The sequence below is a fragment of the Harpia harpyja genome, chromosome 2 (assembly GCF_026419915.1).
Source record: "Harpia harpyja isolate bHarHar1 chromosome 2, bHarHar1 primary haplotype, whole genome shotgun sequence".
NCBI classification, from domain to species: domain Eukaryota; kingdom Metazoa; phylum Chordata; class Aves; order Accipitriformes; family Accipitridae; genus Harpia; species Harpia harpyja.
Window position 1 is genome coordinate 27,311,719 of NC_068941.1, and position 25,362 is coordinate 27,337,080.

Below are 25,362 nucleotides of genomic sequence, written 5' to 3' on the forward strand. Positions count from 1 at the left end.
TAAACCTAATTTTAATCCATTGTAAAATAATGAAATGATCATTAAAGCTCCGCATCTACCTGGGGGATAACAGAATAATGAGCAGCAAACGATGCAGGCACTGTGGTGCCAGGGTAGTGTGTGTGACAAATCCTCCTGAAGCAGAAAATGGATTGGGAACCCAAAATACTGGGTGAACACATTCAAATAATACAACTTGAAAGGCTGATTTTTTTTCTTCCATGGGAGAAAGCATTCTGGAAACCTCTAAGGCTGCAATTTGGTTCTGTTACAGGTTTTCCGGTGTAAAACACCACACTGAATTTGAAGGCCTAAAGGCCATCTGCCTCTGCAAGCAAAAATACCTGAATGCTGGGGTGATGGGTATGGAAAAGAATACGAGTAGATTATAGAGAGTCTTACAAAATGATAGAGCAGCACAACAAATCAATGTACTTTGGGGTTGCTGGCGCAGATAAGTTATATCCTTCAACTGCAGAGAATAACTACTCTTTATGTAATCACACCTGGGATATGGCATTAAATTGCAATACCTCATTACCTGTCCTTACAAAACACGAAAGAATTTGAGGGAATTCAGATCTGAAGAAGAAAAATTATCATACTCTTGGAAAGACTGATACACAAGGAAAGATTAAGTGACTGATACACAAGGAGATTAAGTAGCTTAAATATATAGCTTATCTAATCAATAATTAAGCAAGGGAAGGATAATGGTTTAAAAATATGTAAGAGAAGGAGAATTATTTTGGATGATGCATGGTCCCAATTCAGCACAGTGCTTAAACACATGCGCATATCCATCAGCCCTGCAAAACACCGATGCACGTGATTTCGATGGAGCTTAAGCACATACCTAAATTTAAGCATGCATTGAAGTACTTTGATTAATTGGGGCCATAACCACAAGTAATGGCATGAAATTAAGAAACGGGAAAATGTAGGCTGAACAGCAGGAAAATCGTCCAAATGGCGAGATATATGAGACTGGGGAGTAATCACTCAAGGGAATTGCTGGAAATCTCATCCCTGGACAACTTTCAAGTTTTGCTGGAAAAAGTACTGGGAAAATATCCTTTGGGGAATAATCTTGCTGTTGCCTCTGGAGACCACAACTGCACAACTTAACGTAACTTTTCTGGCTCTAAGTTTTTCTGGGCTGGCTCGCAGCACTAAGCCTGAGACACGATTTTAATGAGCAATGATAGCACAACAGGCTGGTGGTCTTCTGAGGCTCTTCCTTGCCTCCCCCCACAATTCCTTGGTTTTTTTCCATCTTCATTATATACAATGCTATGAGTGAAAAAAAACCCAAACCACCACACTTTAAGCCTAGTGGTAATTTGTCTTTTTTCCACTCACTGACTAAACATTGATTTCATTCTCACCTGCGCATTAAAACAGAGCTTACAGATATATAGCAAATCTGTTTTCAGCTTGTAGGGCTTTGCTTTGTTCCCAGAGTATGTGTGGTGAATATCATCAAAGAGGTATTCATATCTTGGAGACCCTCATATCTCTGAGCATCCCAGCAGAGACAGTTTTAAAGATTTGGGGGTTTTGGTGGTTTCTTTGTTTTTTCTTTTTTTTTTTTTTTTTCCTCCATATTGCCCCTGGAAGAAGGGCTGTTGCAGAAAAGGACTTTCCCAAGGATGCAGCAGTAGATTCTTTGAGGGCTTTTCCCACTGGGGAGCACGATTTTGATGAGCCAAATGTGAGGCCCAAAACACAATGGCTTTTTAATTGCTTTAAAACCTGCTTTTTCTTAAAGTAAATATTTGTAGAAGGCTGTGCATCATTCACTTGGACTTTTGGGGGTATTTTGCAGCCTCGTGGGAAAGGCCAGGTGTTCTCTAACATGACTTTGCAGAGGTCTGCTGGAAACGGAAATGGTTGAGACGGATCTGTTATACCTTCTAGATTTCTCCCTACCCCCGAAATTCACCACAGTTGACATTCTTCCTTTATTTTTGAAGTGTTAGTGAGATGGGCCCTGATTTTATTATTGGGAAAACAGCATTTATGTTTATTTGTCTTAATTTTCTGCAGCACATCAGTGCATCCAGAATAGCAGTTCTTAACCTAAAATACACATTTCTGTGCCTGTTACAGCGATGCAGCTAGGAACATGTGTGAGCATCTTCCTGACTCACGGTCTGAGTTAACAAACAAGATTAATTAATTCTTTTATCCCACTGAAAAGGATGGTCTTGCAAGGTCTCTGTCATCGGAGGTCCTTAAGAGCTTGTTAAAGAAACAGCTGGGCAGGTCTTCCACTGGGGTGGACCGGGCGGCCCCATTCGGGCCCTTCCAGCTCTCTTGGCTACAGTTCTTTTACGTTCAAAGCCTGGAGCGCAGCAGTGTCTGCCCAGATAGGTCTGGCCACTGGATAAAGTGTGGCAGGTCACGTGTGTCAGCACTCAGGCAACTGGAAAACTGCATTTTTTTTTTCTTCCTTTTTATGTTAAAAGAGTTCGATTTGTTTGGGTCCTTCTCTCCAAAACTAAAAGCAAACAGAGAATGCGATCTGGGAGAAAAGTGTTTATCATGCTCCAGCCAAGCACCATTATTTCCAGAGGTCCCTTGTAAGCATTTAAGATAACGAATGTTAAAACAAAGGCAGACTTCTTGTCCTCTGTCCTGGATGACCTTGGCTCTCCGGAGATCAGCGGATTCACCATCTCCCACCTCCTGGGGGCCCCAGCGCAAGGATGGAGTGTGTCGCCCTGGCCCCAGGCCGCTGCGGAGCTGCCCCCATCCCCATCCCTGGGCTGGGCAGCAGGGAGTGGGGCTGTGACGAACAGGCAGGCTGCGATTGGCTGCTTGGCAGGGGACAACAGGCCGGGCAGCAAATGGGGAGGTGGGGAATCCAGCGGGGAATGGTTCTGTGCCGGAAAGACAGGCTGCGATTGGCTTTCTGGGAAGGGCGCACTAGGCAGAGCAGCCAACCGGGAGGTGGGGCAACTAGCACGCGATGGTTCTGCGCCGGAAAGGCAGGCTGTGACTGGCTGCTTGGCTGGGGACAAAAGCCCAAGCGGCCAATTAGGAGGTAGGGAATCCAGTGTGGAATGGTTCCGTGCCTGGTAGGCAGGCTGCGATTGGCCGCCTGGGAGGGGAGCAATGGACAGAGCGGCCAATGGGGGGGCGGGGGATCCTTTCGGGAGGGCGCTGCGGGGCAGGTTGTGGCGGGGGTGGGCGCCGGGGCAGTGCGGGCCCGGGGGAAGGGGGTGGCTGCGGGGCAGTGCGGGCCTGTGGGGTGGCGCGGCGCGGCGCGGTGCCGTGCCGGCCGGCTGCTAGGTGGAGCCCGCGTCCGCGCAACCCAGATCCGGGCCCTCGCCGCTCCCCCGCCCCTCGGCTCGCCGCCCGCCCGGCTCCGTGCGGCCGCCGCCGGGCAGGGCAGCAGCGCCGCGCCGCCCGCCGTCGCCGCCGCCTCCTCCTTCTACCCGGGCCCCGCTCCCCGCTCCCAGCCCGGCCCTGCGGAGGACGCGGGCGCTGCGGGTCCCGCCGCCGCGGAGCGCCTCCGCCCCCGCTCCGTGTCCGTGCGTGTGCGGCGCGCGTGTGTGTGCGCTGTGCCGAGCCGTGCCGTGCCGAGCCGTGCCGTGCCGGCGGGGCCGCCCGCCCGCGGCCATGGGGCCCCCCCCGCGCCCGCTAAGCACCGCGCGGGGCGCGCCCGCCGAGCCGCCCCCCCTCCGCGCCCGCCCGCGCCGGGGCTGGCGGTCTCCGCAGCGGGAGGAGGAGGAAGAGGAGGAGGAAGGAGCTGGGGTGCCGGCGGAGCCCGGGGGGCTGAGGACGACCCGCCTCCCTCTGCGCGGGCGCCTTTGTGTCCCCCAGCCCCGGCGGAGCGAGGGGCCGCGGGCAGGGGAGCGGATGCAAAGAGCGGCTGGTGCTGGAGGGGGAAGAGAAAAAGGGGGATGGTGGAAGATTTCTCTCCCCCCCCCCCCTTTTTTTTTTTTTGGTGGTCTCTTCGGCAGCGGCTGTTCTTCCCCAGCAGCAGCGGCGGCGGCAGCAGCAGCAGCAGCAGCAGCCCAGGCAATGACTCTGCCGCATACGAATCGCCTGGCCGGTGGTGCCGGCTCCGGAGACATCGCCTTGCTCTGAAGTTGCCCACCTGGAGGAGGTAAATCGGAGCGGGGCTTTGGTCCAGAGGGGTCGGCGACGACGGGGAGAGGAGGGAGCGATCGCCTCCCCCATCTCCACACACCGTCCGTCCTCCGGGAGGGAGCCTGTGTAGCAGAAGAAGACGGCAGAAAAGGAGAGACTTTTTCTTCTTCCTATTTTTTTCCTTTTTAATTTTTTTTTTTTTAAATTTTTCCTTCCTTGAGGGACGTTCCCTGTTTCTCATCCCCTCCCTTTTCCTCCTGGCTGGGGGCTTTGGTACTGTGGCCAGGTCTGCTTCCTACCCCCACCCCTGGTTTTAATGGCTGGATTGTGGTAGCAGCTCCCTGCTGCAGGTTGTTGAGGAACTGATGGGGACTTGCATCTCAGGAGCCGGAGGTGAATAAAGGTAATTAACCACCCAACGGATGGATGCTCACCAGCCCTTGCCTGGCCGTCAGTCGCACCCTTGCCCGGTTGCGTTGGGCTGAAGGGTGCCGGCCGCCCTGGGCGCACGCTTGGATTGAATTATCTCGTAATAAGGATAGTTTGCCTTCAGGGGGGCTGGATCCTCCAGGTAACGGGGGAGCGTCTCTCTGGGTCTGCATGCTGCGGGGGGACAGTGGGGACAAGGGGTGTGCTGCTAGTTGGGAAATGCCTCGTCGGCTCCAGCCAGGTTTGGCTACGGACAATTAGGGTGGCGAAGGCAATGGGCAGATGGAGGAGACCTGGTAGGTTTTGTTCTTGCTCTCCCTTCTGTTTTTCTATGAAAGGCACCGTGTTGGACCAGTGGGTTTGCTGGTGTTACACTGAGAAATTCCTGAGTTCCATGTGTCTCCCCTGTCCTCATGCCCACCCCTTCATCTGTCTACGTTTCTGTTTAATTGCTGAAGGTGCCTCGAGAAGCAATCGCTTTCCTGGATAGCGGGAGGCAAAGGGTGGGCAGGGGGCATGGGTGGGGATGTTGCTGAATTGGGGGGTTGGGGTGTGTGTCGGGGGTCACATGTGCGTGGATATGGGGTGGTAGGGTAGAGGTCTTGCATCCAGCCCGGTGGCACCAGGTTACAGGTAGGCGCAAGCTTCTCTTTCCCTTGCAGCCAGAGAAGCAAATGTATGGTCCAGGTAGATGCATTGCTAGAGATGTTCAGAGCTCCCCACCTCCTGCCTGTGAGATTGCATTTGCCGGCTCTGACAGTGTAGGGCTGGCATTTGCCAGAGGGATTTTTGATCAAGAGGGCCGGTATGTATGGCTGGAGGAAGAAAATTGCTTTTTTTTAATGCTTTTTTTTTTTTTTTTAAACTCTTGGTTTATTTGCTTGCTTAATTATTTATTTGCATTCCCCTTGGAATCATTTTTTGACTGTTTAACTGGGAAATATGGTTGTAAGGCTGATGATCACTGTCTGCCATGAGCCAGAGAGCAGCCCTTTCCTGTTTCGCAGCCTACGGAGCCTACTTCGAGCTGATGCCCTTTATTGCTAATGAAGATGTAGGTACAGTGCCCCAGAAATGTGCCCTGGGTACCTGGGGGATTGCCTTCAAGGGCTGAGTTTGATCAGCAGCCTCGTGTCCAGAGTTGTCCATAGAACCAATGTAGCACCCCCGATGTATTTAGTTGTTTTTTCCTCCACGGTTTCCCCTATAGACAGGCAGATGTTTAGTTTTGCGGGAGGGATGGAGAGGTAGGAAAGGAACCTTTCTTTTCTCTCCCTTTCCTAACAGGCGTGTGATTCTTCTCTGCAGTAGTTAAAACAACATGTATATGGCCAAAAGCAATGGATTGTTGTCTGCTTGTCACTGTAGCATTCATCGCTTTAGCCAAAACAACCCAAGTCTGTTGCATTTACTTTCCTGTTTGTATCACTCATTAGGAGGTATTAGCATTTGCACTCTCCCAGTCCTAGTTCCATGCAGCTAGCTGCTTAGGAGGAGTCTGAGATGCAAAAAACAAGGGTGAAAATGCCATCTGTGTCTTGGTATAAGGCAGATAGGTGGTCTGCTAGTTGCAGTTTATTTCTGTATTGTAGCACTGTTTATTCCACAGCGTTGGATCAAGATTTTCAAAGCTGACCAAAAAAAAAAAAAAAGTCTTCCCTGGAGTTAAAAATAAATAAATTTCATTTTTGTTGTGGAATGCCATCTCTTAAAGAGCTCAGCCAATGCTGCCTGCTTGGTATTGAGTAGTAGCATATGATTTGTAGAGCTCATTTATCATCGTTTCCAGGGGTTCGTGATATGAACAGGCTTCTACTGTGTATTCATTAGGAAAAATCCTTCCATGGAGTTTTTTATGGGGGTAAACCAGGTGTTGCAGGTTAAAATAGGCTGCTGTCAAAAAGTCTGCAGTCGTCACTGCAGACGGGGAAGGGAGAAAATCTGTGCACCCATGCTGATGTTGGGTGACAAAGTTCAGGTTAGGGCTCCCCTGTAAAGCCGTATTTTTTTCTAAAGGTAAAACAACTGCTCTGAGATGGCAGGAGTCAGTCCCCCTTGTTGTGGTTGAGGCTGCTCTGTTTCCAGCTCCTTAGAAGTATTTTTTTCTTACTTAGGCTTGGTTTACTATAAAGTGACTGTAGTCTTGTTACCCGCTAGCAAAAAATAAAGTGGATACAGATCTCTGGTGTGTCTGTTTCCAAAAGGACCGAAGTTTTTATAAAGCTAGTGTTGGCCCGTGAGTTCCGTATAATTTTTGTTATTCAATAAAATATGAATTTTGCCTTTTCTTCCGGTAGCTGTTAAGAGAGGATATGTTTAATTTCGCATTTAATTCCAAAGCAAGCTAAACGGCAGAGCAGATTGATGACAGTGAAAACACCGAGACCTGCTTTGTGGAACAATGAGATGTTAATGTTATTTGTTAAGTTTAAGGCTAGCAAGTCCCTGCTCAGATGTTTTGTTTGACAGAAGTAGGAGACGGGTTTGTGGTTTCTCGGTGCCCTCTGGAGATGGTGGAGCAGCTTGTGTCTCAGCCCAGGAAATTCATGCCCCAGCGCCTGCCGGGGCGATCCCCCTCCTTTGTTTGCCGCAGCCGGGGCTCAGCCGTGTGTCCCACAGGTTGGGATGCCACGGGGACCGCGTCCCTTCCCGCCGGGGTGATGCGGCGGAGGTGCTCGGCTTGCCTAACCTGGCGTTAATTGCAGAAAAGACTTCTTCCTTCCGCAGCAGCAAACAAATTGCCCTGCCCGCTGGTGCGAAAGCGAAGCCGGTGCCCTTTGCTGGCTGGGAGGGAAATGCAAGCAGGTTTGTAGGTGAAGATGCAGGCACGCGCATTGAGCTGGCTGGCTGATGAGCTGGGTGGCTGTGCGCTGCCCAGCATCACGGGGCTGTTATAAAAATAAATAAATAAAAATTTAGAGGCAGGTGGACCGAATTATTGGCCAGGACTGGAGAGGAATATGCATGACCTTTAGCTTTGGTCAGCACGTCGGTTGGAGTGCCTGATGCTGCCGTCAGGGTTTTCGCATTCAGAGCATGAGCGTATGCATCATCAACATGAGTAAATGAGATGCACACGGGAGAGTGAAGTCTTTGTAAATGCAGTAGTCCTGGGAATGGGTGATTTATTATTACAGATTTTAATACTAATAGCGTTGGGACTGGTGCAGATTGACTAGGAAACTATTTCATGCGTGACACAGTATAAAGGATGGGCTGAAGATTGATGAAAGAGATGGAATTCAGGGAGCAAGAATGGATCAGGGAAAAGCTAAAACATGGAGGATGGGCTCAAGGCTTCTTATGCTTTAAATAAGTTTTCTTTCTTTTTTTTTGTTTTTTTTTTTTGTTTTAAATTATGTGACTTGGTGGTTGTGGAAGCAGCCCAATGCTGTGATTGGAGTGATTTTGATAAAACTTCTTACTCCTGAGAGTAAGAGTAGAGTAACTCCTCACTAGAGAGGTTTGGAGGAACAGCTCAAGAATTATTATTTTGGAGCAGTGATGACTTGAGAGCTAGGCATCACAATATTGATGTATTGCTTGGGACAATACTGAGACACCAGGACAGCCCTGCAAAATATAGAAGTGTTTTCCTGCCACTTTGGATGATGGGCTGCTTATTGGGGTGGGATGCACTTGGTGAGCCTTGAAATTTTGAAGAGATGTTTACCATAGTTCATGGGGACTCCCAGGTCTTCCCTGCTCGTCCTTTTCTCATTCAATAGATGTCCTGCCGGGATGTGAATACTAGAAATGCACCATGATGCCAAATTTTGAGTGTACATACACGCTTCAGTCTCTGCTATGTCTATAGGCAATGCTTTCAGGTATCTATAGGATGGAGAGCTAGAAAATGTGTCATTCATAACAGTTCACTCTGCCCCAGATTATTTGTAGGAACGTAACTGTCCCAGGCAAGGCAGTCTGGCATGCTGGCCTCTGACTGTTTCATCTCCTGGGGTCATGTCTACCTTGGCAAATCTTTGTCACGAACCTCACCAGCACTTAATATCAAGCTCTTTAATCCCTGCTTGGGAGGTGTGTGAATATGTCCTCGTTTTTGTAGGTGCTGAGGTGCTCCAGCACTCCCTGATCTCATCCTGGTGCCTGCAGGCAGTGGAAGCTCCCAGAGCAGGCTGCTGAAGTAGGAGGAGCTTGTGTTTGAGGATCTACTTTTAATTCTTGGCTACTTTAATGGCAAGGAAACCACCTCCTACTCAAATCTGTGATGTGATTCTAAGACGTTATCCTATTGCCTGTTTTTAGCCTCTGAGTTTGCAGTGTAATGCTTGCTTTATGTTCCTGACTAGATAATCTCTACAGTGCGCAGTCTGAAACGCGTGTGTCTCCTGGGTGCAAGCTAAGCATTCATTTTTAAGACGACTTCTCTAAGGACACCTTGACACTATAACTTTTACTTCAGCAGTCTTTTCAGAGCCTTCTGATTTTGCCTGTAAAGCAGATGCATTTATCAGTCATTGCACCAAGTGTCTTTAGCTGTAGCAAGGTAGCTAGTCTTTTCAGGCAATAAAAACTTCATTTTAATTGTGTTCTGGACCACTGTTTTACTTACTAAGCAGTGCTCAACATGGGAGTTTTTCCTAGCCTGTCTGAAACCTCTGTCTTCCTGTGGAAGAGAAATGAGGATTAAACCATTTTTAAAGGCCTTTTTCTTTCCGTCTTTTTTTTTCTTTTTTTCCCCCCTTCTTAAACTTTTCATCTCTACTGCTTCAGGCCCACTCCTGTCCAAGGGAGGTGTTGCTGCATCTGTGATGGGGCTCCTTCTGTAGTTGATGGAGTGCTTCTGTTGGCTTCCCTGTGAGGGGAAGATGCTCAAGAATCTCAGGTGTGGTATCTTCTCAAAAGATGCTCCAGAATCTCAGACATAGTATCTTTTCAAAAACATTCCCCCGCTTCAGCATCATGTTTCTCCTAATTGGGTTGTAATGTCTTTGCCAGAGGTGGCATTTCAAGCTGAACAAACCTGTGTATGCAGGTGAAGACTTGAAATCTGTGCACACTTCTAAAATCTGCTTATGAAAACAGTTGGAAATTAAAATCAAGACGCTTCCATTTGAGACTTGACATCTTTCGGTTTCAGGGGTCGTGAAACAGATACTGTTCTGAAGGAAGCAAAGAAGTGTTTGGAAGCTGTCCTAATTAGGTAATATGAAGTTATATATTTCATTTAAATGCCTAATAGTAATAAACTTTTACAGAGCATCCATTGATGTATGGCCTCATACTACAAGGATTTTTTTTTTTTTTTTTTTAAAGCACCTTAGTCAACACGTGGGTAATTACATACGAATTATTTCAGTGGTTACAAACCTAATGCTTCAGCAGTCTGTAGCACAACTCCAATTCATTGCAGTGGATACCTGACAGGGAACAGCTTTGAAATATTTCACACAGTGTTTTGAGTAGGTTGGATCATAGCTTTGCTACTATTAATTGTAATAGCTTTACTGACTTGATTGCAGTTGCATTGATTTATACCAGGTAAGGTCATTGACTTTGAACTTTGCAATGGAGCTATGCATTTCTAAAACTTACAGCGAATCGTCATAAATACAAAGGATCAACATGAATGTTTTCTTACAGCAATGCAAAGTTAAAATGAAGTGAAATAGTACTCTCTGTGCTTTTGTAGAGGTGGTGCTTAAAATGTAATCATGAATCACCCTACTATAAACTCCTGTGAAAGGTGCCAGTGCTGACAGCACTGTTCTGAAAAGAGGTCCAGTCTAAACCTGGCACCTTTGGATAAGACTCTTAAGTGGTTTTATACCAATGACAAGTAGTTTGTGTGTAACAGTCATCGCATACAATGCATATGAGTTTTTACAATAAGTCCCTCTCCCACTCCATGGGAACCAAGAATCTGGTTACAGAGGTGAGGATGCTGAATGAATGGACACTATTTAAAATGAGAGGGGTAGAAACATTCTGACTAATGCAGTCTTAGTGCATCCATTTATTGTATGCAGACACATATATAGACTTGTAAATGTCATGATTTGGGGAACAGACACAGTTCTGGGGTTTTTTGTCAAACTTGGAGAAGTTAAAAAGAGGTATTTAAGAATTGCACCTATACCCCAAGCATATGTACCTGCATCTGTATGTCTGTGTGTGTGCATACATAGGTTTTGTTTTTGCAATGGTGGTGCTGATGCCTAGAGGTTTTTTAATTCTGTTGCTGGAAAAACTTCTCTCCCTGTTGATTTTCTGATTCTTTTTTGAGTTCTTGAGATGTAGGTGCAGTGATGGACAGTAACAACAAAATACTTGTGCATGGGTCTGCAGTTTTAAAATTTTAACTGAGTTGCTTGGTTAGTAGTCCGGCACCAAAATAAACCCACCACATTTTCAGATATGCTGAGCAATCACACATTTTATCAGAGTTGGTGCTGGTCCTTGCTTATTTGTTGTAGCAGCCTGTTCCGACACTGAAGTTGCTGATCCCAAGCCTGCCTTAATGAGAATTTTTTCCACTGCCCTCAGAGTACAGAAGACAAGTGTCACTGTTGCAGGAGTGCTGTTTGCAGCTTTCTTGGAGATGTCAACATTTTTCCTACAAGCAAGGAGTAGGGGTATGTTAGAGGTAAGTATGCTAGCTAACTTTGGGCTGATCTAGGTTAGATGATGAATTCAGATCAAAAGAGCCCAGCACCAGGAGCTGCCGAGCTGTTGACTGTTTGTTTTTTTTTTTTAACATACCTGGTGTGTTGTGTTGGAGGACACCGGGAGAAAAGGGAAGCGTTGAGCAGAAGTGACACCCCTGTTCTGTTTGATAGGTGGGTCTTGCTGTTTCCAAGCCCTGCAGAGGCACTATGCTGCCTTGCTATTCAGTGCCCTGTCGCAAACCAAGCCTTGGCTTAAGCCCGTGAGAATAGGGGAGGGACCCGAGCCCAGTTTTTGATGTTCTGCATGGGTGGGTGCCCTGAATACTCAAATGCATTCCAGTGACAGCTGACCCTGTAAGGAGATTTTCAATAGTGCTCTGTTTTTTTCTTCTTTTTCTTTTCTTCCCTTCCTTTTTTCTTTCTCCCCCCCCCCCCCCCCCCCGCCTTTTTTCCCCCCTCTGTTCCAAAGACTGCTGGGGGGAAAAAAAAAAAAAGCACCCATCATAGCTATCTCTTTGAATATTTGAGTAGGTTTCACTGTTGGAGACAGTTGAGGAGAATTTCAGGGATCCTGTTAACTCCTTTCCTTTCATGCTGCCTTTGCGTTTGTGTGTTACTGACTGACACGTCGTCATTTCGAAGTGGTGCAAATTCCCGTCACTCACTTCAAAGGGGACAAGTTTTCATTTTTTTGGAGTTTTTTTGTGGTGTTTTTTTTTTTTTTTCCAGCAGGATGTATGCTGCAGGTTTTGTATACAGAAATATCTGCCATGTAATGCGAATCCTTATTTGCCACTTTTGTCTGTGTGTTCCTTTGCATCTTTTGGCTTGGTTTTTTTCCCCCCTCCTTTTTTTCTGCAGTAACAAAAGGCTTTTGGATTCTATCCTGAATTACTTTTTATGTTAAGGCTATCTGGAGGTACACAAAACTGGTCTATAATCCTGTAGTAGATGGCTTATCCAGGGTATCCAGAGAACAGCCGTTCTTGTTTCCAGCACACCACAGATTGCTATATTGCACATTGCACCTCAGCTCAACCTCGTTGGAACTGTGTGTGTGATGTAAAATGTTATTCCTTTGGATTTAGGATATTGCAATCAAAGCCTTTAATTGTTTGGAAATGTGTATATCCTGCTTCCTTCCAAGGGAAATTATGGTGTGACCACTGCACTTGCAACTCCCACAGCACAGACTTCTTAAAGAAAATGTCATTTTGGATTATCTTTAATGGATGCTGGTGTGTGGAGTGGCTGTGTGTCTTTTTTCCCCTCTCTTTTCCTTTCTTTTTTTTTTTAGAGGACAGTATTACAATTGCTGCTTTATTTGGTATGACTCCAAAATGATGTGTCTCCTTGTGTAAAATTCATCCTGATAGGTATTTGAAAAATACCGATTACGATGCATAGAGTGATAACTTGTGACCTTTTGACAAGTGATCTGCAATTACAATTGTAATGCACTTTATAGATCTCCTTAAGTAGGTCACCAATTTGCAATGAGTCTTTCTAAAGTCTGTGCGATGCATTTCGATTGCGGGAGTGGGGAGCACTTCTCCATATAACGTCACCGATTTTCCAAATAAAGGCTAAAATGCGACAAGGGAATTATACCTGTGCAGGTATCCTTGTTTTGGTGAGAAATACAGGTGCACGTCACCGAGCGCGTGAGGGTATTCCCACCTCAGCAGGTCTGTGTTTGCAGTGGGGCTGAGATGTTGGGTAAAACTCGAGCAGCTATAGAAAGATGGCCAGTAGACTCAAGCAGTTTTTTATGCCAGCCTAAACTATGAAGTTGTAATTTTCCCATTCACGGGGAGAATCTGGACCTCCGCAGTGTCTGTGGGGATGTTTGTGGCAGGCAGGGAGAATGGGATATGGTGGGGAATATATCCAAGAGCTGCCTCGCTGTTTGTCTCCTCCAGCTTTGGGAGCAGCAGATGGGGGGTTGTCTTCTCCAATGCCTTTACGCTTGATCGCACTCTCATCCCATGCGAGCAAAGGGCAGACCAGCATAACCCATGGTCCAGGCTGTAAGGGTGAGGATGCCAGCTTTTGTCTGACCCTTTTCAAGCTGTGGGCTTGAGCACAGCGAGGGTCCAGGGTTCCTCCCAGGTTCATGTAATCTGGGGGCAAAGCCTATTCCAGCAGTGGTCATTGTGGTAATGCTGGTGACTTAAAAAGAAAAAAAAAAATTAATAGCCAAAGTAATAGGCAAGTTAATGAAGAGTATCATGGAGGTCTGGTCTGTAGTAATATAGATGTATTTTGCAGTAGTAGTAATGTAATGCTGTTTCTTTGAGCTGGTTCCTCTTCTTACTACTACAATAAAATAAATGGCAAAGCGTATGTTGACCTAGGCATGCCAAGTCGACTGCTGATTTCTAACTCAGATAGGTCTCTGTGGGGCTGCAGTAGGAGCCGTAGTCAAACACCAAGCAGATAATCACGTGTTTTTGGTTTTTTTTCCTGTAAATCACTTTTCCTTTTATGCCATACACATTTGTGTGGGTGGTTCCTTGTTGACCACAAAGATGAGTTTTTTGTTGTCTCTCATTTACGTTCTCTATTGAATTAGCAGAGTTACGCAGTTTTGTCTGTCACACTTGGGTGGGATACTGCAATGATTTAATTTAAAATGAAAGAGAGATGTCTTTATTTTAGGGAAAACCATGGCTAAGTGGTGAGAGTAAGCAGGTCTAGCCTTTACCAGAAACCCTAATTAGAAGAAATCCCATGTACGGTTGACCTTGACTATTGAGACAACCCTCAAAGAAGAAAGAGCACTAAAAATTAGTATGCTGCCAGTGCTGCACTTTTATTATTTGACGTTATTAAGCAAACTCGGTGTGTATTTCTTTTTTGAAGCGTTTGATTAAATGTGTGATCTTATCTTGGTGAAATGGCCCGCTGGGCTGCAGACAGTGGTGTTCAGAAATGAAATTTGTTTAGAGCCTCTGAACAGACATTTATTCAATGAGACCTTTCTTGAATAATAGATGTGACAGTGAGATAGCTGTGCAACGTGTTTTGGGGTTTGGGCTTTTTTTTGTGTAGGGAGTTGCAATGTGATTGGGGGGAGAAGATAACACAAGTGCACAGGAGTGAGAATAGGGTGTGTATGTAGGGAAATTATCATACGTTGCAGAATCAGGCCCCAGTTCTGCCAAGAGTTATTTTTGGGCGAAGCTTTGCATGCTTCGGGACCTCCCTCTTGGCATATTGTTTGGCGTATCAAGTGATGCACATACATATCTAGCTCTGTATCAATAATCTTATCCTTCAGTTAGAGCTTTTAAGATGCTTAAATTTTGTGGAAATAAAAAAAAACCAACCCACAAACAAAAATCCCCAAACAACAAACCAGAGAAGCATGGTAGTTGACTCTTGGTGTCAGGGCTGATGTCCTTAAGCAGTTCTTTGGTTTATAATAGTCCCGTCAAATCAGTGAGACTAAGGGAAGGAGGCTAGACCATGCATAAGGAAGGCAGGCTTCACCAGAGGGTGTTCACCTCTTGTATAGTGTCCAGCGATGAGAAAATGTGAAATGTCGGTGAATAGCCTCGTCTTCCTTGTTTTTTTCGTTGGAAGCACTGCTTTCTTATTAGGCACAGCTACTGTGGGACCCTCCACCGGGGAGAAAATACCCTAAATGGGGCTTCCAGTTTTGAAGCATTATCAGAGATGCAATGATACATATCTGTTTTTCCAGCAAAACAGTCAACTTCATTATAGTTCTCCATACAGCTCACAGGGATAAGATTTCATTGAACATGTGGACTGCACAGGATTTTCAGCTGTTGACACACGATTACACACCTTGCTTTTCCCAAGATGAAGCTGAGAAGGAACATGAATACCTGAAAATGTTTGGGTTTTTTTTTTTATTTTTTTTTTTCCAGTAGTGGACTTAAAAGAATATACTGTAGTGATCTCTGAGGGTGAGAAATGTGAATTTTCTGAGCGGCTTAGTCTTCTTCTGCAAAAGGGCCTTTTTATATAGAAAGTTTGCTTTTGAGTGAAAGGAGTCCCAGAGTGCCTGTGCTGTAAAACTGTGTTTTGATCAATCCCTATCTGCCCCACTGCTTCCCTGCATTGCACAGCAGCTGTCTTTACATCAGGTTAGATGGTGATTAAGTGATTCCTCCTTCTAGAGGTAAAACCAAAATCTTCCCTTACAGGGGTCAAGAGAAGATGTGAGCTCTGTACCTCAATGATATGCTGAGGTGCCAACTTAGGAGTCCTCCAGCATTTGATGCTCCAGCTGCTCATCTTCCCCACTCTTTGGTTAATGTGGTTGTTCTTCTTAAAAGCTGTGTGGTTCTCAGGACTTTCTGATAACTTAATTACGGAAACATTTTTCTTTCCTGGTGCACCAGGATCTCACCAGATGTCAAATGTAGATTTGCCAGGCTGGGTGTAAAGTACAGGAATTAATGTGTCTGGGAGCCCTTTGTATTTTGCCACGATGCTTGCCTGAGCTTGAGGGATAATTTCTGCTTGCAAGGTGACTTATGTATGTGGTATACTGAGGAATACAGCCTGTAAACATGTAGCTTACAGGCATATTTTAAGGGGCTCTTCCATACATGTGCAGGTGGATACGAGTCATCTTTGTAGCAGAGACAGTAAGCCCACAGCCAGGGGTCGAAGACCAGCAAATATGATCCCCTTGAGCATCCTAGATGGTATCCCCAGGGCTGGTTTGGTGCGGAGGGTGGTGAAGCTGCCTGCCGTGAAATCATTCCTCTGGGATGGTGGTGGGCAGTGGGGTAGGGTAGGGGCAAGGAGAGCCGCATTTATAACCGCTTTGTTGGTTGTGCAAGGATGACGGGGATTCTTGGATCTGGCATGAGCTCAGTGAGGTGCTCAGACAGGCCATGTCTTACCTGGGTACCTGCGTGGAAGCTAGGTTATAATCCAGCCTTAAAAAAAACTCAAATATTTAAAAATGGTGCTTTATGCAGATGGAACTTGCACATGAAAGCACAGCCTGCTAGAAAAAGTAATGGTCCCATTAAGATCTGCTTAAACTAGAAGTCAGTCAGGAAAATAAAGATGGAAAATTGGAAAATTCACTGGACTGAAGTCTGCTTGACATCGACTCTTCTACAGAAGTAACTTGGTCTAAGTAACTCCGTACATAGTGGTTTCTGAGCTGAGTTTCGAAATTCATTTCTGAACTGGGAATGGTAACTCAGTATAATTTTTTTTTCTTCTTTTTTATGTATGCAAATGCTGCAGAATTATAGCATTTCACCTAATTTTGAACTCTTAATGGGGCTCTTAAAATGGGAAGAAAAATCCGTCACAGGTAAATTTCTAGGGTGGCTGTTTAAAAGGGAGCTAGGTTTTTTTACTAGTATTCTGTTGCTCCTAAAGCTAAGCCAATGGTTTTAATTAAAAAATTACTTGCCGCCCATGCTGGATGTGCTGGTTGTGTTGGTGCACGCTGTGAAGGCACGACTGATGCTTCCCGTCCTGAGATGGCCCTCGGCAAATGTGCATGGGAGCAGTGCTGCTCTTGTATCAAGAGGTATTTTATGGTCCCATTTCCCTGTCTGGAAGTCGCCTGTGCAGAACTTGAGGACTTTGTGCAGTTGTGTGGGCTTTGGGGCTGCAGTTACTGCTGAAGGTCCCACGTGTGCCAGTGCTCTTGGTGGCAAAAACTAATGCTATGCAAATGCCACAAGAAAGGGAAAGTTCCTCCTTACAACATCACCCTAGGACTCGAGAGAACCCATCTGGCCAGGTGTTACACAAAACCTATGAGAAGGGGATAGTGCCCTCACTGGAGGCAGCACAAGGTGTCGTGTTGCAGTGCATCCTAATTATTCCACTTCGCAACATTGCTTACTTTCTGCTCCTGTTGAATTTCTGCCTAATTTTGCCTAACACACCTAACTTTTGGCGTGTTAGGGAGTAAGGGACTAATCAAAACTATGCAGTTAAAATTGTGTGTGTGTGCGCAGTAATAAGGTTCAAAGGTGGTTGTGTAATTGCGTTAAGTTCCCAGCCTCCTTGATAATTTTCTGCTGATTGAGGGGAGAAATGAGGATGCCTTTGTGCCCTGATGAGTGTCTTCGCTTCCAGCAAAGCAGGGGCTGATGGCTGGCTACCCCAGACTTTTCCCAGCTGGATGCCTACTCTATTTTCTTACAGTTTATTCACTTCCATTTCCAGACTCATTACGTCAGACATCCAGGGTATGTAAAGATGATGTATATGTATCTATTGATGCTATTGTAGCATGGAGTGATTATTTAAATTAAGCAAGAGGACATCTTTCGTCAAAAGGGCAAGATAAAATAATAGCAGGAGCGCTGCTTTGTTTAATGCAGGTCTGTGGTCTTGGTACTGAGATTTCAGCAGCTGGCAAGACACTTCATCATCTGGGAAGACCTGCTGGGAGCCACAAATTAATCACATCGTGGTATCTTGACGTTGCCTTGCAATGTTTGCGCGGCGGTGTTCAGCTCTAGGTGCTGATGTTACATCATGGCAAAAAAGATACTGGTATGTGCCGGTGGAGGAGGATGAGCAAATAGTCTTGTGGCTGCCTCCATTTTCTGGCTGCAACGAGCTTATGAAGGGAGAGGTCGGGTTTTTTTTTCCCTTCCCTTTTGCATTTTCTCACTGCCTTGCGTATCAGTTCTCATCTTATTTACATTTTAGGATATCAGGCCAATGAAAAATGTATTTCCTGGTTTTTCATATTGGTATGATTTTCTTGTCCGTGTCTCTATACTGCTCTTGTCAGATAAGTGTACAGTGAAGAGTCAGTTTTTGCTTTTAAACGAAGAAGAAGCTGTCTTTCCCTTATTAATTTGGCTTTGGCCAAGGCTCTGAAATCTTCAAAGTGATATGGAAATGTCCCTTAGTTTGAGTGCTTGGACGAAGGCCAGCAGAGGTTTTCTTGTGTGGGCTTGCTTTGTTTGTTTTCCTCAAAAACTGTGTGTTGATTCAGGCCAATTGCTGCTGATACAGCCGTTGGATATAGTGTTTGTAGCTAATTAAAAATAGCCGCTAATTGAGAGCTGAATGTTGTGGACTTCAGTTTTCCTGCACGTTAGCTTGGATAAGAGTTTTCCTGGAAAAGTAAAGAGTGAATCTGCTTGAAGAGACTTGCAAAGATCTGCTTCGGTCAGTTTGGCGACACATTTGAAAAGTAATTTAGTGGTGACTCATACTATTGCTAAAATATGTGGGAAATTGAGGTTGCTTTTAAAAGTGCAACATCTTGTCACTTTATTTTATCTATAGGTAATAACTTACATGTTATTACTTACATATGATTAACAGGGCCATCACCTGCAGGTACCAGCAGCAGAAGTATTGAGTTCAGCTGTACGAGTGTGGCACGGCGTAATCCTCTTGTGCCACACGATCCATCTGCTGAACGATCGATCTGCTGAACTTCCTTTAGTCCCCATGCTGACCTTTATCATTTTGTGTCTTTTCTCTTTAGACGGCTCTATGTATGCCACTGATTGAAAACAATGTTTGAACACTCCGGTGAGAAGTTGCATGTGTACAGTGACTTCACCAAAACCATGATTTGCCAAAGCCTGTGAATTTTGGAGATACCTTAGAAGTTGTTGCTGTTCCAGAAATAACACCTGTTATATGTTGGATATGAAAGGAACAAAGATACAAACATTTACTTTATTTATTACTTTAGGCAGAAATAGTGGATGATGCTTGGATCCTACTTGTATTTTTATACTGACAAATGCTTAGCTTTTCCTTACAACTAACCTTGGCTCCAAATGGCTTGAGCTTCTTCTGCTGGCTGCTTTTTGATGAGTATGGTGTTCTTGCAAGTTTACCTTTTTCTCTTCTCCCTGAAGTAACTGAACAAAATTATTTGAGTTGGTCAAGTATCTAGAAGAGCATGCCAGTGAGTAGCCTGCCTGCTCTCCTGATACCTGCCTGGTCACTGAGTTGAGCTGAGCCATGCAGAGCAGGATGCTGCCGCAACTGGAGAGCATCCACCGGCGCACGTTTGGTGGTTGGCTGGCCGGTCGCTGCTGTAGGCTGCTAGCAGATAAGCCTGGCATGGTTAATAGACTCATTAGCAAGCTTTTATTGCAGTGCTGAAGTGTGGTGCACAGGAATCAAACATTGTTTTGGTTTGTTTGTTTAGCTAATTGATATTTTTATAATTTTATTCTTTTATTCTGCACCCCACTTTTGCTGTGGGATTAGTGTGTGTGGTTTTTGTGGTGGTTTGCTTTGATTTTGTGGTTTTTTCAGGTGGTTTTTTTTGTTTGTTTGCTTTTTGTTTTTTTTAAAAGGAGAATGATGAGGTAGGTTTAGTTTATCTGGCTGAACAGAGATGTCTGTATGCAAGGTAATCATTTAAACTGGCCGCCTATCTAATGGAAAGAGGCAGGCACTTCTGAGGCATGGTTCCTTTCCTTCTCATGTAGACATTTAAAATAGGTCAGATGAATTGCACCCTAAAAAGCTTATTTCTCTCCACTGACTGTAAAGGAAGCCTAAGGTGACAAACTCAGGTAGAGACATTTATGTTGCAGATACCTTAAGACGGAGGAGGTGAATCCCACCCCAAGAAATTACTCTCCCTGGCTTGCAGCGCGTTTTCAATTTAAATGTGAATCTGTGTGATAAGTGGGTACCTGGCGCAGCAAAGCTGATGCAGCAGGAAGTGCATGGGGAGGAATTGAAATGGCCCCTGGTCTTCACAGTGCTTGTGCCCAGGAGGAGCTCTCACTTACTCAAAGGAGAACTGGCAGGAGTTGAATTGGTGTAAGGCATGTACCTTATATATCACAAAAATAAATGCAAGCGTGAGCGATCCCTCCTGTTAGTTTTTGTGCAGACCTATACGTTGAGAGTGGGACTCCCATTGTGTGCTTTTGTACCTCCATGGCTTTTTTCCCCCCAAGAACATGTAGTAACCTGCAAACCTGAGCAATTACACCTTTACTCGCCCTTTTTCTTTCGAGGGCTGAAATGTAGAAGTCTGTGAAGATGCTGAAAAGGCAGATGCTGGGAGACGTGTCTGCCTTGACTTGTGTGGGAAGGCATCCCTCGGGTAGGTGCCCTGGGATGCTGAGCCCAGTGGTAGGAGAGAAACTTCCCAGATTGTAGCCCTAAGCTTCTGGTCCCTGACAAATTAAGGATTTATCTAACGAAGCTATGTCCTATGCATATGGTGTGCATAGATACTACTAGTCTCTTAAGACTAAAAAAAAAAAAAAAAAAAAATTTTTTTCTACCCTCCTTTCTTGAGTCCCCAAGAGCTGCAGTTTGGACAGATGTTCCAGTGCAAGTTTTGGCTGCTTCCCCTCCACCCCCAAATCAAACCCCTTCGTTTTGCCATCTGTTTCTGTGGCTGTATAGGGAATCAGGCTGGGAAATGAAACTCTAATTTTAAAATCTACGTTTGGTTTGTAGCTCTTGCTGGGCTGTTTTTGCCTGGGATCGGTTTCCTGGCTGGTTTACAGCTGATTTTTGTGTAGCTGCGTGGTAGTAGCACAAGCTGCGGGATGGTGTGGGGACTGCAGAGCTCAAAACATGCATGAGGTTTTCTCGGGGGTGTTGGTGGCTCTCGCAACCTTCCTGTTTCCAACTGTAGGTGCTCTGAAGGTCAGTCCCCAATGTGTTGGCTAAGTCTCTTGCTCTAAGGAACACTGAACATCGCATGTATGTCTATATATCTATATCTATATATAAAAACCACACATGTATCTGTGTGTAGGAATGTATACAAGTATATACATGCATATATACATACAGATATATATATGTGTATGTGTGCATATATATGTATGGTAACTCGCTAAGTGAGGTGTGTTCTCTTCTTTCTTCCCACTGTTTCTAATATACTCCAATAAAACCAGACAGAATTGAACCTCAGCATCGTGCAAACTCATTTTACAGCCTGCACAGAACTTTGGAGAAAGACAGGAGAGCGAACTGCGTCTTGCATCTTAAAAGCAGAGCTATATATGCATAACACATGCCTGAATCCATCAATATTGCAGATATGTAGCACTAAATTCACTCACCCCATTCCTAATTATTTGGTGCTGGTTTCTTCTCTGCACTGTTGGTTTTAATTTTTCTAAGCAGGTGACTGAATCCTTGAACAGCCCTTTGTTTTGAATTGGATGGAGATGGGGATTTTTAGGACTGTAGTAACACACTGTATAGTAGTAACACACTGGTGGCTGGGTGGTTTGGTTTTTATTGAACAGCTGGTGTCATTTCTGTGATGCCATTGTTCGGATGATTTTGCCCTCATTAGTGGACCAAGGGAAGATTTCTTTGTTCTTTAGTCTTGATGTAAAATGGCGTATGTTACTTTCTCTAAATAAAAGGAGAGCTGATAGAAGTATTTAAATACAGAATGTCAGCTAATGATGAAGGAGCATTTAAAACTTCTGTTGTTCTGAGTAAGTTTTAAATGAACAATGAAAACAAAGCAGATGTTGCTGAGTGTTTACTTCAGTGTGGCTTAAAAATTCAGTTTGTGCTTTACAGTCATAATTGTCAGATCAAATTAAAAAATTACAGGGAAGCCACATGGGGTTAGATCCAGTAAAGGACTTTGTATGACTCATTGCCTCAAAAAAATCAAACCCAGGGATAATATTACTTGAAAATTTTAGCCACCTTTGCTGGAGATGACCAATTCTGATTGAGGGGATTGAGAATGCTCTCTTCAGGATTACTTGGTAGCTCTTGCACTTGGTAATTTTGCTTCAAGTCATTGATTATGAAGCATATTCATGCCTTCCATAGTCTTATGAAGCTATGCGCATGTTTCATTACTATGATCTCTCTCAGATTTAGGTCATTTTTTAAGATTTGTTTGTGTCTGTTTACAGCGTAGTCCTGTTGATTTGCTCCCATTGCTGGGAATTTATCAGTGCATCAAACAACTTTACTTGCTTTCAGGTCAGATTTATCCTCTAACTATAGTGGCCAAGTGAAGTGCTTTTGCACAGACCTGTTCCTGAAAATTTCTTGAGGTCCTGAATACACTGTGCTCATTTTGAATAAAATTTATTTGCATAAAAACCCCCTTTGAGCAGTGTGAAGGCTATAACTTTGTAAAGCTCCAAAGTGTGAGTTCAAAATCTGTCTCTGTTCCTCTCCAGGGCAGCATTTGCAGACAGAGCCAGGGTCCAAGGGATTTAAACGTGATATTTTAATGATATCTTAGTTGAATCTTCTTTTCAGTAATTTTCCTAATATTTGCAAATTTGAAATCTGAACAAATCCTCCTTTTATTGGAGAAAACTAGGTTTCTGGTTAGAGCTTGTGGTACACTAGGGGCTTTGATCAATACAGCTTTAGCATCTGCCTCTGTAAGAAAGAGCCTGAATAGCATCGAGGCGTTGCATTATGACCAACCTTTCCTACTGAAGGACACACTTGAATAGACAAGTCCAAGCACTAGCTTCTTTCTGAATATCATTCTGTATTTCTGCAAATCTGCTAGTTTCTTGTCAGAATCTTAAATATTATTTTGATGTAGGCTTGTGTTCCTTCCGGTTTTACAGCAGCTGTTAATACAAACTGTTCATGGAGCTGCTCTGACTTACGTAGTATTCATTTTTTTAAAATTAGTATTTCTTTAAAGTTTTGTGGGTTTTTTTTTTTTAAAGAAAGTATGTAAATTTGAAGCTCCATTAGTAAAAATGGGGTATGGAGACCTGTTGGCATACATATGTAAAAGAACAAGCTTGTTTACAGAGCAATGAAAAGTTAGAGGATGCAATTCAATAATTATATCTTAGCAAGACGTCAGTCTGATTTCTATAGATTGGTAAGGTAGTATTTTGGTAGCTTTTTCTACAGGTGGCTCTTTCTTTAAAGCTGAAATTCTGAGTATGTGCAGTCTCTAAGATTCATACTGCTAGAATGCCTTGAATGTTTTTAATATTTGGCCTTTATAGCTTATGTATTCTTGTGAATAGTGTTTAACGCTGTTCAGGAATGGTATATGTGCTTGCTCTTTTCTTGCAGTGATTTATTTTTCATGTTTTCACTCTTTTGTTTAAAAACAGAATCTTAAAAGGAGTATGATAATTACCAGTTATTAACCTTCATTTGCCATTAGTTGTGTTGAAAGCTGGCATCACAAATGCTGTGAGCATTAAGAAATGTTTTAATTAGGTCATTAGATGCTATGTGATTTAGTGATTGCCCAGAGAGAAATGATAACAGGAAGAGGTGTAAATGGGCAGAGTCTTAATTCAACAAAGCATTTATGCAGTTGCAGTAATAGGGCTTAAATCCTCCCTTGCAGTTGAGCATAGGCTTTGCTGGGTTTGAGCCTAAAACAGATTTCCACCTCAAATGGGGAGGGCTCAGCATCTTGGCAGAAGTAGCTGGTGCAGCACAGCTGGTGAAGTTGATGAGTTTTGGCTCTGTGGGCACCATTTCCGTGTTAGCTGGAAGTGGTGCCCCACATTGGGAATGTCTGCCTTGGTACTTCTCCTTTGCTGTGATTCCTTTATTGGGCGTGTGTTGTTAATCTGTTGTGGGAGGGGAAGGAAAAAAGAGAAAGGAAAAATAAAAAGGGAAAAAAGGAAAAAAAAGAAAAAAAAAAAAGGAGTAGGAAGTAAATTAGTAAATTCTACCTCAGACTGGAAAATGACATCTTGTTTCTCATTTACTGCCCTGAGCTTCAATGGATGCTCTTACTGTGGCAATGTAAGTGTGTATTTTTATCAATATAATAAAGCAATTCTCTGTGCTGGGGGAAAAAAAAAATAATTTCCTAAAGGGCCCATTGACTGCCTTGATTTTAGTCTCTTCCCAGTGAATGGCTTATAGCAGGGAATATTGGGTTAGATTTCAGAAGTCAAAAAAGCCTTGACATTTGGTTGGAGGCATGTTTCTTTGGCCTGCTTTACTAAAAAGGGGAAAAGCTTCAACATTCTAATTTTTAAGAGGTGTTTAGTAGCCACGAAATGTCATATCCTCTGCAATCAGATTGCAACATTTTTTTTTTTTTTTAGAGCACAATCAATAAGATTAATATTTTATCACATATTCCCTTCCCACCTTTAAAAAGTGTTTTGCCAGGAAAGAAAGTGTATTTAATAGTTGTACAGGTCGTTGTGCCCTGTGTCATGCTCTGGTAACTTTTGAACCTGTTGCTGAGTTTGATTAGCAGAGGAGGAGAGGTCTCAAATTATTTTCTTCAAATTCTGTGAAAGCTGGCGCCCAGGTTTTCATAACCTCAAGGGTTTTTCTTTTATTTTTTTTTAACAAGCGGAGACTAGTGAGACCTGATCCTCAAATGATGTATTGAGATGGTGCTTATAGCACCTTCAACAGGGCTGCGGTCTATTTATACCATGTGAAGTCTGGCTTTAATTGATGGATTTTTGTACCTTTTTAAGTGAATATAAATTATATGAACGCTTTACAGTCCAAAGTAATAAAAAATCTGAATTGTCACCATTTCTTTCTAATCATATCACAAGAAAGATTCCCAAGTAAAGTATGCACATAAACTTTTAGCCCATTGAAATATGCATATATAATTTAATTTGCATACATTAAATTCTTAGTTTCATTAATGATTTAAGATTCTTTTGCAGTTGGAAGGCTCTGTCACATTTTTTGCTTGATTGAATTGCCTATTCTATTTAAATCAGACTTGGTAATATTGCTTGTGCGTTACAGAACGGTACTGGTAACTTTGTTAGACCTTTTATCAACCTGACTAATTTATAACTGGCTGCAGTGTATTATTAGCCAGAGATATATTACAGTGTAAGACTTCCCCAGAGTGGAAATTTTATAAAGTGCAAGTTAAGATGGCAATGTCAGGGGATGTAGCTGAGAAGGTGAAGGAAATAAACCTTGGCATCTTACATCAAAAGAGCATTTTCATATTAGCATTGTTAAAAAGGCAGTAAACTCGATTTGTGGTTTCCTTATAAATAAAAATATTAACTGGTGTAACAAATTCAAAGAGCTCTTTTTCTTCTATTCTGCTACAGCAAAACAATAAATGCAAACTATTTTAAACAAATTTTAAACAGTAGCATGCTAAATGAGTGAAGAGCCTTATTTTGCTGCTGGCCCAGCGCTGGCTTGGAAGCTGTTGCTCATGGGCTTTTTCTTTTTGCTGGGATTGTTTCTTTCTTTTGGAAGGTTTTAAGAGTATTGCCCCACTAAGACAAGATAATTTTTTTTTTTTTTTTTTTTT

The 25,362-nt window shown here is 43.8% G+C and overlaps 1 protein-coding gene across 21 annotated transcripts in view; it reads left to right on the forward strand.

Annotated features, from left to right (window-relative positions):
* The first annotated feature begins 3,963 nt into the window (after window positions 1–3,963).
* Window positions 3,964–25,362, forward strand: part of ADGRL3 (adhesion G protein-coupled receptor L3) — a 530,989-nt gene continuing 509,590 nt past the window's right edge. For 18 of the 21 annotated variants that reach the window (XM_052773946.1, XM_052773760.1, XM_052773805.1 and 15 more), the window contains exon 1: window positions 3,964–4,504. The gene's annotated coding sequence lies outside the window, so the exon portion shown is untranslated. Of the gene's footprint in view, window positions 4,673–25,362 lie in introns of all 21 variants that reach the window. The other 3 variants (XM_052773768.1, XM_052773863.1, XM_052773777.1) reach the window with 2 other exon arrangements.